Source organism: Tupaia chinensis, unplaced genomic scaffold (assembly GCF_000334495.1).
Source record: "Tupaia chinensis unplaced genomic scaffold, TupChi_1.0 Scaffold000085_1, whole genome shotgun sequence".
Taxonomy (NCBI): domain Eukaryota; kingdom Metazoa; phylum Chordata; class Mammalia; order Scandentia; family Tupaiidae; genus Tupaia; species Tupaia belangeri.
Genome location: NW_006159547.1, coordinates 4,712,519 through 4,722,371, shown reverse-complemented (window position 1 = coordinate 4,722,371; position 9,853 = coordinate 4,712,519).

The following is a 9,853-nucleotide window of genomic DNA, read 5'->3' as shown; positions in this document are numbered from 1 at the left end:
TACAACACATTATCTTCCTGTTGGATATGTGTGTGCATGAATGAGTGTGTGTCTTCTTTTCTCATATAATTGATCTCTTTTGTCCCTAGTTTTATCTCAAATTCAATCATATTCAGCTGATCAGATGACATCTCTACTGGATTGTCCAACAAACATTTCAATGTTAACATACCAAACACTGAACTATTAAGTTTCCCCAACACCATCAAGTGACCCAGCCTTGCACCCTAATGTTTCCCATCCTAGTTCCAACATTCACCTAAATGTTCGAAGCTTTGAAGTTTCACTCACCTTCTCTAGAATCTTACTACTTCTTTGTGCTGAAATCCCTATAGATGTCATATAGATGACAATAATGATTGTCTCTCATTATCTCACCAATCTCTTTGCTTCTACTTTTGAGTCTATCTAGAGTAACTAAAGTGGTTCTTTTAAAATAAGAAGTAGGTATGTCACTCACCTACTTAAAGTACTGCAATAGTTCCCCGTTGCAATTAGAATAAAAATCAAAGTTCCAGCCATACCTAATGAGCCCCTCTGTGATCTGGTCCTTCTGAACCACACCGATGATTTTTATCTCCTGCAAGCCTCACTTTTCCTCATTTCATTTCATCAAACTGTATTTACTGCTCCCTCTGCTTAAAATGCTCTTCCCAAAATATCCACTTCAGTCACTCCAATTCATTCAAAACTAAAACTGTCCCTAATAACTCTATCCTTTTGCTAGCAAAATTACCTAATTCTACTCAAAATCCTCTATTGATCCCTTCTCTGATTTCAAAATACAGGTAATCATTTTAGCAACTTGCACAAGAGCTTCCCAGGCTAGCACTAGCAAAACTCTGTAGGCTTACTATGTATTATAGTTTATCATTCTCTACAATTATTTTTTCCTGTAATAATTTTCCAGTGAAAACTTAGACATTTCCAAGGGTTATGAATATAGTGTCTGATTCAATAATGTCAGTGATTGTGCATTTTTTTCATTACTGTTGGATACTTTGATTAAAATAATGTCTCCTTGTTCTGAACATACATCTTGGCTTCCTGTGTACACTGATATTCTTTCTACAACATCTCACATTTACACTCAATAGCCCGAAGTTATGCTCCAGGATTTCCTAAGGCCATTGGTTTTAATAATAATAATAAAAAAATCACTCCTTATGATGCATTAGTAGATTCTTAAGTATCTTCTTGTCACCAGTCCTTTGCCCATATCCAGCTCAAGGGTGTTGAAGGGCAGAAAGGTTAGCGTCTCTGTAGCTAGACATTGCCAGCCACAGTTCTACTATTCTACTGTTCCAGGTTTGCCATTAGATTGCTTATGGGCATCTCTGATGTAACTCATTCAGAAGCCTCTTTGAAGTCCTTGACAGTGAACTAAGAAATGCAGATGAAGGATAACTGATAAAAATCATTGAGGGCATGGATATGTCTCCACTTTAGGTTTATTCTTTCCATTCAAGGCAATAAGATGATCAGGTTTTACTCAGCTCCATTTATGGCTCCTATTTATCTTATCCATTTGGTCACCTACAAAATATTTATTTATCATCTGTTTCTGTTCACATGCTCCTTATGCCTGGAGATAAAAATATGAATAAAGCACAGTGGCTAGCAGAAAGAAGAGACTCAATTGTATTTTTAAATGGATAAATAAAATGATATCTGAGAAACACAGTATGTATCTATAAGGACATTATAGTTAGCAGGAAAGATAGGCCAACAAACATAATCTAAGGAAGCTGCCTGAAAGGAGGTTAAAAAAAATGTACCTAGAATATTGTTGGGCATATAGTAGGCAACAGATATTTATAGAATAAATGGATAAGAATGAGTAAGGAAGTACTTATTATGAGTTCATAGAAAATGAAGCACCTAGTTTTGCCAGAAGCGATAGGGAAGGAATCGCTTTGGTGCCATCTCAGGGAAATCTGAGGTTAGTTTATGGTTGCCAGGTGGTCCAGAGAAGGCTGGTGTACTGACTACCAGAACAATGTGTACTAGGCAGAGCTGCAGAGTTTGTGAGGCTCAGGGTAAAATACAAATAGGAGTTCCGGTTCTTTGTTCAAAAAGCAGAGGGAAAAGTGCTATTAATTTCAGTAAGTTATAAGGCCTTTCCTTTCTTCCATGTCCTTCCCCTCAACTTACCATGTGTTCATTATTTGCTATTTAATGTTATTCTAAGTAAAGAAATTTAAAAGTTTAAGTTATAAGGATGAATTGTGCCACTCATCTTTATTTTGTCCAATAATGGTTTTAAATGCAAATATAAGAACATTTAACTCATGTGCAGAATCACTGAATTACAAAATTTACACTTCATAGACACTGTGCATATATATATATTTTGCTCTTACCAGAACAATGGAAATGTTGCAAAAATTGAACTCAACTACCTTTATTTCATTTTTTTGATATGCACACATTCAACCAACACTTTTTATATTCAGACTTTCTAAAGAGAAAGGAGAGACTGAAAGAAAAGGAACTATGGAGTTACCTTCTCTTTCCTTTTCTTCCATGTCATTTTCAGTCAATGTGTTTGGCTAGTACAGGGAAATTGCTATTTGCCTCAACAGAGCTATGAACAAAGGTAAACACACATACTGGATTTCTCCCTGCTTGTGCTCCTTTTGTCCCTTGGAACTTCCTTAATATAAACATGTTCGACAATAAAATCATTAAGAACTCTCAGACCCCTATAGCACAGCATTTAGCCAGGCAAAGAGGTGTACGGGACCCTCTATCATTTACCGGTTACATGCTCACAAAGCATCTCCTGCTTCTAAGGCACAGAAGCATGAACCACAGGTTTGTCCCGGGGACTTTGCATGTTCCTGGTCTGTGGAAACCTGGAGTGTGAAGGGTGTGTAACTGAAGGTGTCACAGGAGAGATAGACAGGGTCTGGTTTCCCTCTGTCCTAGTAATCCAAAGAACAATAATTTTCCAGAGCAGGTCTGTGGAGATAAAGGATAGAAAGACTCAGGTCACTGCAGACTGCTAAGCTAGATTTTCAGTATTATTCAGTATTATTCAGTATCTGTGCCATCAGTTTAATAGCTATGAGACCTTAGGAAAATGACATTCTTTTGTGCCTTGGTTTTCTTTTCTATAAAAAATAGAAAATAAGAGTAATTCTTTCACAGGATTGTTGGACTCTTAGTAAGCATACATGATTGTTGGGATTCCATAGTTTCTGGAATCATACATTTAAACATTTTTCCGATCGTGCTTATACACCAAAAATTGAGCTAGCCAACATTTTAAGATGAGAACTTATGAAGAAACCTGAATTTGACAAAAGGAGACTGTCAAAACAACCTCGATTGTGGCAAGAGAATGGTCTTAAGAGAGAGCATGGACATGACACTCGCCACAACAAAAGATGCTATTGGCAATGGACCATTAATTACAGCTGACCAGCTAAGTGTTTCATTGATCAAGGAAGGAATCGGGGTGTTTGCAAGGAACACGAACAAAAGCAGCACACTCAGATGGATTACACAAAAACTGCGAACATGCAATTCTTTAAGATCGGCTCCCTGGAAAGTCAACCACACACTCTTAAAGGTAGAGATTCTATCCTATGCAGCATCATGCGTCTTCTGGCTTGGTAACAAAATTGTTCATCCAAAGACGACGTACAACAAATGTTTTAAAATTATACACTGACTATAATTTTGATGATAGACTTGAATAAACATTTCAGTGAAATTTCAGTTGAGAGATGTAGCCCATGTCCTTATAAATGTTAATAGCCTATATGCGCAACTGGTCCATTTGTCAATATGCACATTTATTTAAGTTGAGCAATTCTCTCTACCCAACAATTCAAGAAAATGCTTACACTAATTTAGAGGTATACAATTTTTTTTTACCATTTGAAAAAAAAGAAACATAAACTTGTTCATATTTATGGAATATGGCGTGATATTAATACATGCATACAATGTATGATGATTACATTAGGATAATTAGCATATCAATCACTTTAAATATTCATTTTCCTTTGTGTGTTGGGAACATTCACAATCCTCTCTTCTATGTATTTTGAAATATATGATAAATTATTGGCCAACTTTTGTTACCCTACTGTGCTAGAGAACACTAGTACTTCATCTACTTCATCAAACACCATTCTCTCTGCTTCTCTAAGATTGACATTTTTTAGTTTCCACATATGAAGGAGAACATGCACTATTTCAGATAATTGACATAAAGAATTTGTATTGGTAATGAGACTTAATAGTCACCTGAAGGGGCCATGCAGTGGGGCAGTGGTAACATAAGTGAACCCACATAGGAAAGGTTCTGGGTTCGCATTATGGAAACTCTCTGAGCATGTCAGGCACATTCGTGTGCCTATGACCTAGTCCAGCTGATATTGGGAGTGGATTGTGGAATGGAGATGCTTTGAGGGAGTTTTTTTGAGGGTCTTTTTCCCTTTCTCTCTTTCTCCCTCTCTCAGAAGAAATACACAAATAACTCTTTTTCTTATAGGCACCTCTTACCTTGACTCAAGGACATTTTGTTTCTACACAACAGCAGTTTTTTAATTATAAATTACCACCATCTGAAACTTTGTTGCATGAAATCTTTCAATAGTTCTCCAGTTCAATTAGAATAAAATCAAAGCTGCTTGATACAGTGTCGAGGACTGACATTGCCTTCCACTTCAGTTTATAACTATCTTCTTCTCTTTTTTTATTTTATTAATTTATTTATTTACTTTTTTTTAATACATTCAATCGCATTATTTAACTAACAAAGTGAACATTTCAATATGTGAACATTTCTCCCTGGTCCAGTTGATCAAAATATAACAACACTACCTCCCCATCCCGACAATGCTCTGTCTCCATATCCCTCCTCCAAATGTCCTTCCTTCTCTTTAAGTACATATATTCTACTAAGCATGTCCTCCTCCTGTTTCTAGAAAATACCATTAAACTTCTTTCCTTGTATCTCATATGACCTTAGCCTAGTATTCTCTGGCCTTTAGCTGGCCTATAGCCACTCTGTATCTTCATTGAAGTCTCAGGTGAAGCATCATTTTCTCAAGATAGCCTTACCTGTATCTCTTATGAAAGATGCCCAGCCTCTTCAAGTTCATTCTCTACTTCATTACCATTGTTTATTTAAAAATGTTTTTAGAGCAGTTTTTATCCTGTAAATGCTTAGTTAGTATTTACTTGTTATCATTTGCCTTATCCTAGAACACAATCAGGAATTTTGAATTCATCACTCTATCTCTGTCATCTTGAACTGTCACTGACACCAAATGGCCATTTATCATTGAAAGCATCTGAATGAATAAGTGATAGAATGAATGAAGAAACTGCTGCTGTGATTTGATTTTTAGCTTTTTATTTTATTCTTTCTGCTATAATTTATGACGCTTTACAGAGAATAAGCAATTTTCCATTTGATGTTCTAATTGGTTTCTGTCAAATAATGTTAATATTTAATCTAGTATTTTTTTCTTATTTGGGTAGAAAAAATTAGCTTACTCTCTAAAGTGCACACCAAGAAACCCAATCCAATTGTTGCAGATGAACTGAAACAAATATTACAGTTCCAAGTGCTGCCTTAACTATGGAGTATTAGAAAGTATAGTTATAAACAAATCAATCTAGTGAGCAGAAATCATTCATTCATACTAGTCTTCCTGCTCAATTTCATTAACTCCGTGAAGCATCCCCAGAGCCCTTTATTCTCAGTTAAAATTAATCACTCTTGAACCAAAGTGTCTGTAGCTACCTTTGCTGGAGGAGAGAATTATATTTAACTATTTAGGTATCCATCTCTTCTGCTAGATTGAGAAATCCTTTGGCACCAGAATTATATTCACTTATTGGTATAGCCATCGTGCCTATTACATGAAGGAATCAAACACTGTTAAATTTGATATTTTTAGATGTCAAAAATGTCCAGTTTAGACCCAGTCTAAAAAATGTATTGTTATCCATTAGTAACACTCATGCATATCAGATGTAGTTCTAGAACAGGGATCAGCAAACTGTGGTCTAAATCCTGGATTGCATATAGCCCACAAGCTAAGAATAATTTGTACATTTTTGAGTAATTGATAAAAATTACGTCGGTTATTTCAGAACATGTGAGAATGGCATATTTAAAATAAATATTGCAGGGTCCATAACAAAGTTCTGTTGAAATTGATAGTGTTCAGGACATGCTACCCAAAACACAGCACATCCCCTTTTGAAGAAACAACAGGTCATAGTGACCTTCCTCAGACCTTCCCTGAAGCAGGTCATAAAGCCTGTTAATAGAAAGGATTTTCTGATTTCCTCCTGAAGCAAGTAATAATACTTTCATTCTAGAGATGCCAACCTCCCACACAAGGACATTCTTATCTCCAAAGACTCAGAAACACAACGAAGCTGAACCAGCAGGCCTTGCTAAGTTTCCTGTTTATTACTGTTAGTTCAAACTTATGGCTCCACAACTATACTTCTTCATTAAATCTAGCATAAAAACGCACACATTTCATTGTTTCTTAGGGTCTTCATTTCCTTATAAAGGCTCCCATGTCATGTAAAACTTATATTAAACATGTCTGTATAATGTCTTTTGTTAATTTGTCTTTTGTTATAGAGCCTCAGCCATGAACCTAAGACTAGTGAGAAGCACAGGCGTTACAATTACAGTATAGTTGTGATAGAATTGTGTAATTGTGTTAAAGACTGTATGACTAGCAAAACCTGAAATATTTACTATTTGGTCTTTTACATAACAGAATTGCCAATTCTTACTCCAAAACAAAGAATAGTCTTAATTTTCAAGTACCAGAGTAAGGACTGCTGCCCCAAACTTTCTCCACCTACCTGCCCCCTGCTGACTTCATATTTGCTCTGACAGACACAAGGTGCAATTGTAAGCTCAATCTAAAGTCTTATTTTCTTAAATGATGTCATATTTTTGGGGGTAATCCTACATCTCTCTCTCTTAATTCACTACACTTGTAAAAATGCATCAGAATCACTAAAATTGACTTTACAACCAGGGCAGTCTGCTTCTTGTTATTTAACTAACTTAACCCGACTTTTCAAGAAAATAGGCTGTGTAAAGAAATAGCTCGAAGGGCACTTCACACTTATCTGAGTCTGTTGTTTCTCCACTTGACCATATATCCTAAAATAAAGTCCATTTTCTTTATAGCTTTACTAAAGAGAAAGAAAAGGAAGAAGGGCAGGGGGCAGAGCAAGGGAGAAAGAGAGATTTGTTCGTAGGCTTCAGGAAACACAGGAATGAGCAAGTTGCCATTTCATTTACTTAATGATGAACTTCAGGGAAAACACAAACATAATACTCAGAGAGAAAATTAGTATGTCACTTATTGTACTAGATAGTGCTCCCGAGATATGCCATGTTTTTCGAATTTTTTCTCTTTTGACTTCCTCACCTCCATTTTCAGTGCCTAACACGAATTTGGGAAAGCATAAGTGCTTATCCACAAACACACCTTTCCCATTTCTCATTTTCCAAGTAAATCAACAAATTTCAACAGCTGACAGAGCCAGTGAATCGCTACATAATACCATTGCCCTCAATTAACATCTCCTCTGGGCAATCCACAGGAATGAAGTCCCTTTTGTTTCCAGCAGACATCTTAAGAAAATGAGGTATAAATTGCTGAAAGAAAGAAGACTCTTTAGGATGAAGCTTATTTGGGTAACATCAAAGTGGCCATCATTTTTCCCTCCTGCTCAACAATAAAAGAAGGAAAAAAGAAGTCCTAAAATGTTTCCATTTTGTTTTGATATAATCACGCTGCAGGTTGAATGAAAATGCTTTTCAGTGATGGTTAGTAGACCTTGAACATTGCATCCTACACATGAAGTGAAGCGCCGCCTCTCTGAGCAGACATCACACCCTTTCAGGATGAAAACAAAACACTCGGCAGACACGGAAACAAATACTGACGTCTGAAATGACAAACTCACCAAACAAGTACCAAATGCATCCACATAGACGTGCTGAAAGAAAGAAAAAACAGAGAGCTGGACATTTACAAATGAGCCCCATGAATTATGAAAATCACTTTCATTTAGTGACAAATTTAAAAATTAGACCACTGCAAGTCAGTTTCTTCATAGCTTGCTCACTCTCTTTTAAGAAAAATATCATTTAGCTGTTCTTTTCGACAGACTTGTAGCCAGAGAAAAGTATTTTACAATTTCAAATCTGAAAAGAAGAGCTACAGTATAGAGATATATCATCTGATAAAAGTAATACTGACCAGGAAGCTTTTAAATTATTTTCAAAATCTTTTACCAGGCTATATTCTATTATAGAATATGGTAGCTTTTTAAATTAGATTTCTCTCCAGTCGAAAAGTGAGCTTGTTGTGTGTCATGTTCTCCTTTGAGAAGGCCCTAGGGTTATTAACCCTCTACCTTGGAAAAGGCAGACAATATTCCTAGTGCCTAATCCTCAGGGAGTCTTGGTATCTATGAGTCTACAGAAAGACTGACAGAATGGGTTTACTAATCCAAGGGATATGATGGTTAGTAGACCTTGAACATTGCATCCTACACATGAAGTGAAGCGCCGCCTCTCTGAGCAGACGTCACACCCTTTCAGGATGAAAACAAAACACTCGGCAGACACGGAAACAAATACTGACGTCTGAAATGACAAACTCACCAAACAAGTACCAAATGCATCCACATAGACGTGCTGAAAGAAAGAGAAAAAACAGAGAGCTGGACATTTACAAATGAGCCCCATGAATTATGAAAATCACTTTCATTTAGTGACAAATTTAAAAATTAGACCACTGCAAGTCAGTTTCTTCATAGCTTGCTCACTCTCTTTTAAGAAAAATATCATTTAGCTGTTCTTTTCGACAGACTTGTAGCCAGAGAAAAGTATTTTACAATTTCAAATCTGAAAAGAAGAGCTACAGTATAGAGATATATCATCTGATAAAAGTAATACTGACCAGGAAGCTTTTAAATTATTTTCAAAATCTTTTACCAGGCTATATTCTATTATAGAATATGGTAGCTTTTTAAATTAGATTTCTCTCCAGTCGAAAAGTGAGCTTGTTGTGTGTCATGTTCTCCTTTGAGAAGGCCCTAGGGTTATTAACCCTCTACCTTGGAAAAGGCAGACAATATTCCTAGTGCCTAATCCTCAGGGAGTCTTGGTATCTATGAGTCTACAGAAAGACTGACAGAATGGGTTTACTAATCCAAGGGATATTTGATATTGAGCCCCACAAAAATTCATACCATTGATGTTAATTTCTAAGTAAAGGAAAAAAAAACAGAAATAAGCATATCAAATAAGAAAATAACATAGTATGATATGTGCTATGAAAAAATAATAAAGCAACATATAGAAGATTGAAGTGGGAGAGGTGAGGTTGTTATAATTTAAAAAAATTTTTGTAGGGACCAGCAGATAGCATAATGGTTATCTCATTAGGCTCCCATGTAGTCAAATAAGGCTTGAGTGCCAGACCTGGTAGCTTAAAAGTCACACCAGGTATGTGTGTGTATGCCCAACATCCTAAGAGGTGACTGGTAGAGAAGGGATTGTGGTGTGGCCATCCTCCTTGGGAGGTGATTTCTTGCTTTTTGTCTCTCTGTCTCTCTGGTGAGTGCACATGCCCTATAGCAAAAATCTCTCAAAAAAATCATTTTGGGGACCAGCAGTTAGCGTAATGGCTATGTAACTGGATTCACATGTAGTTGACCGCAGTTTGAGTCCTGGACCTAGTGGCTTAAACTCATGCCAGGTACATGTGTGTGCATGTCCAAGATCCCTAGAGGAGAATGGAGGAGAAGGGATTGCGGCGTGGCCATCTCCCCTGGG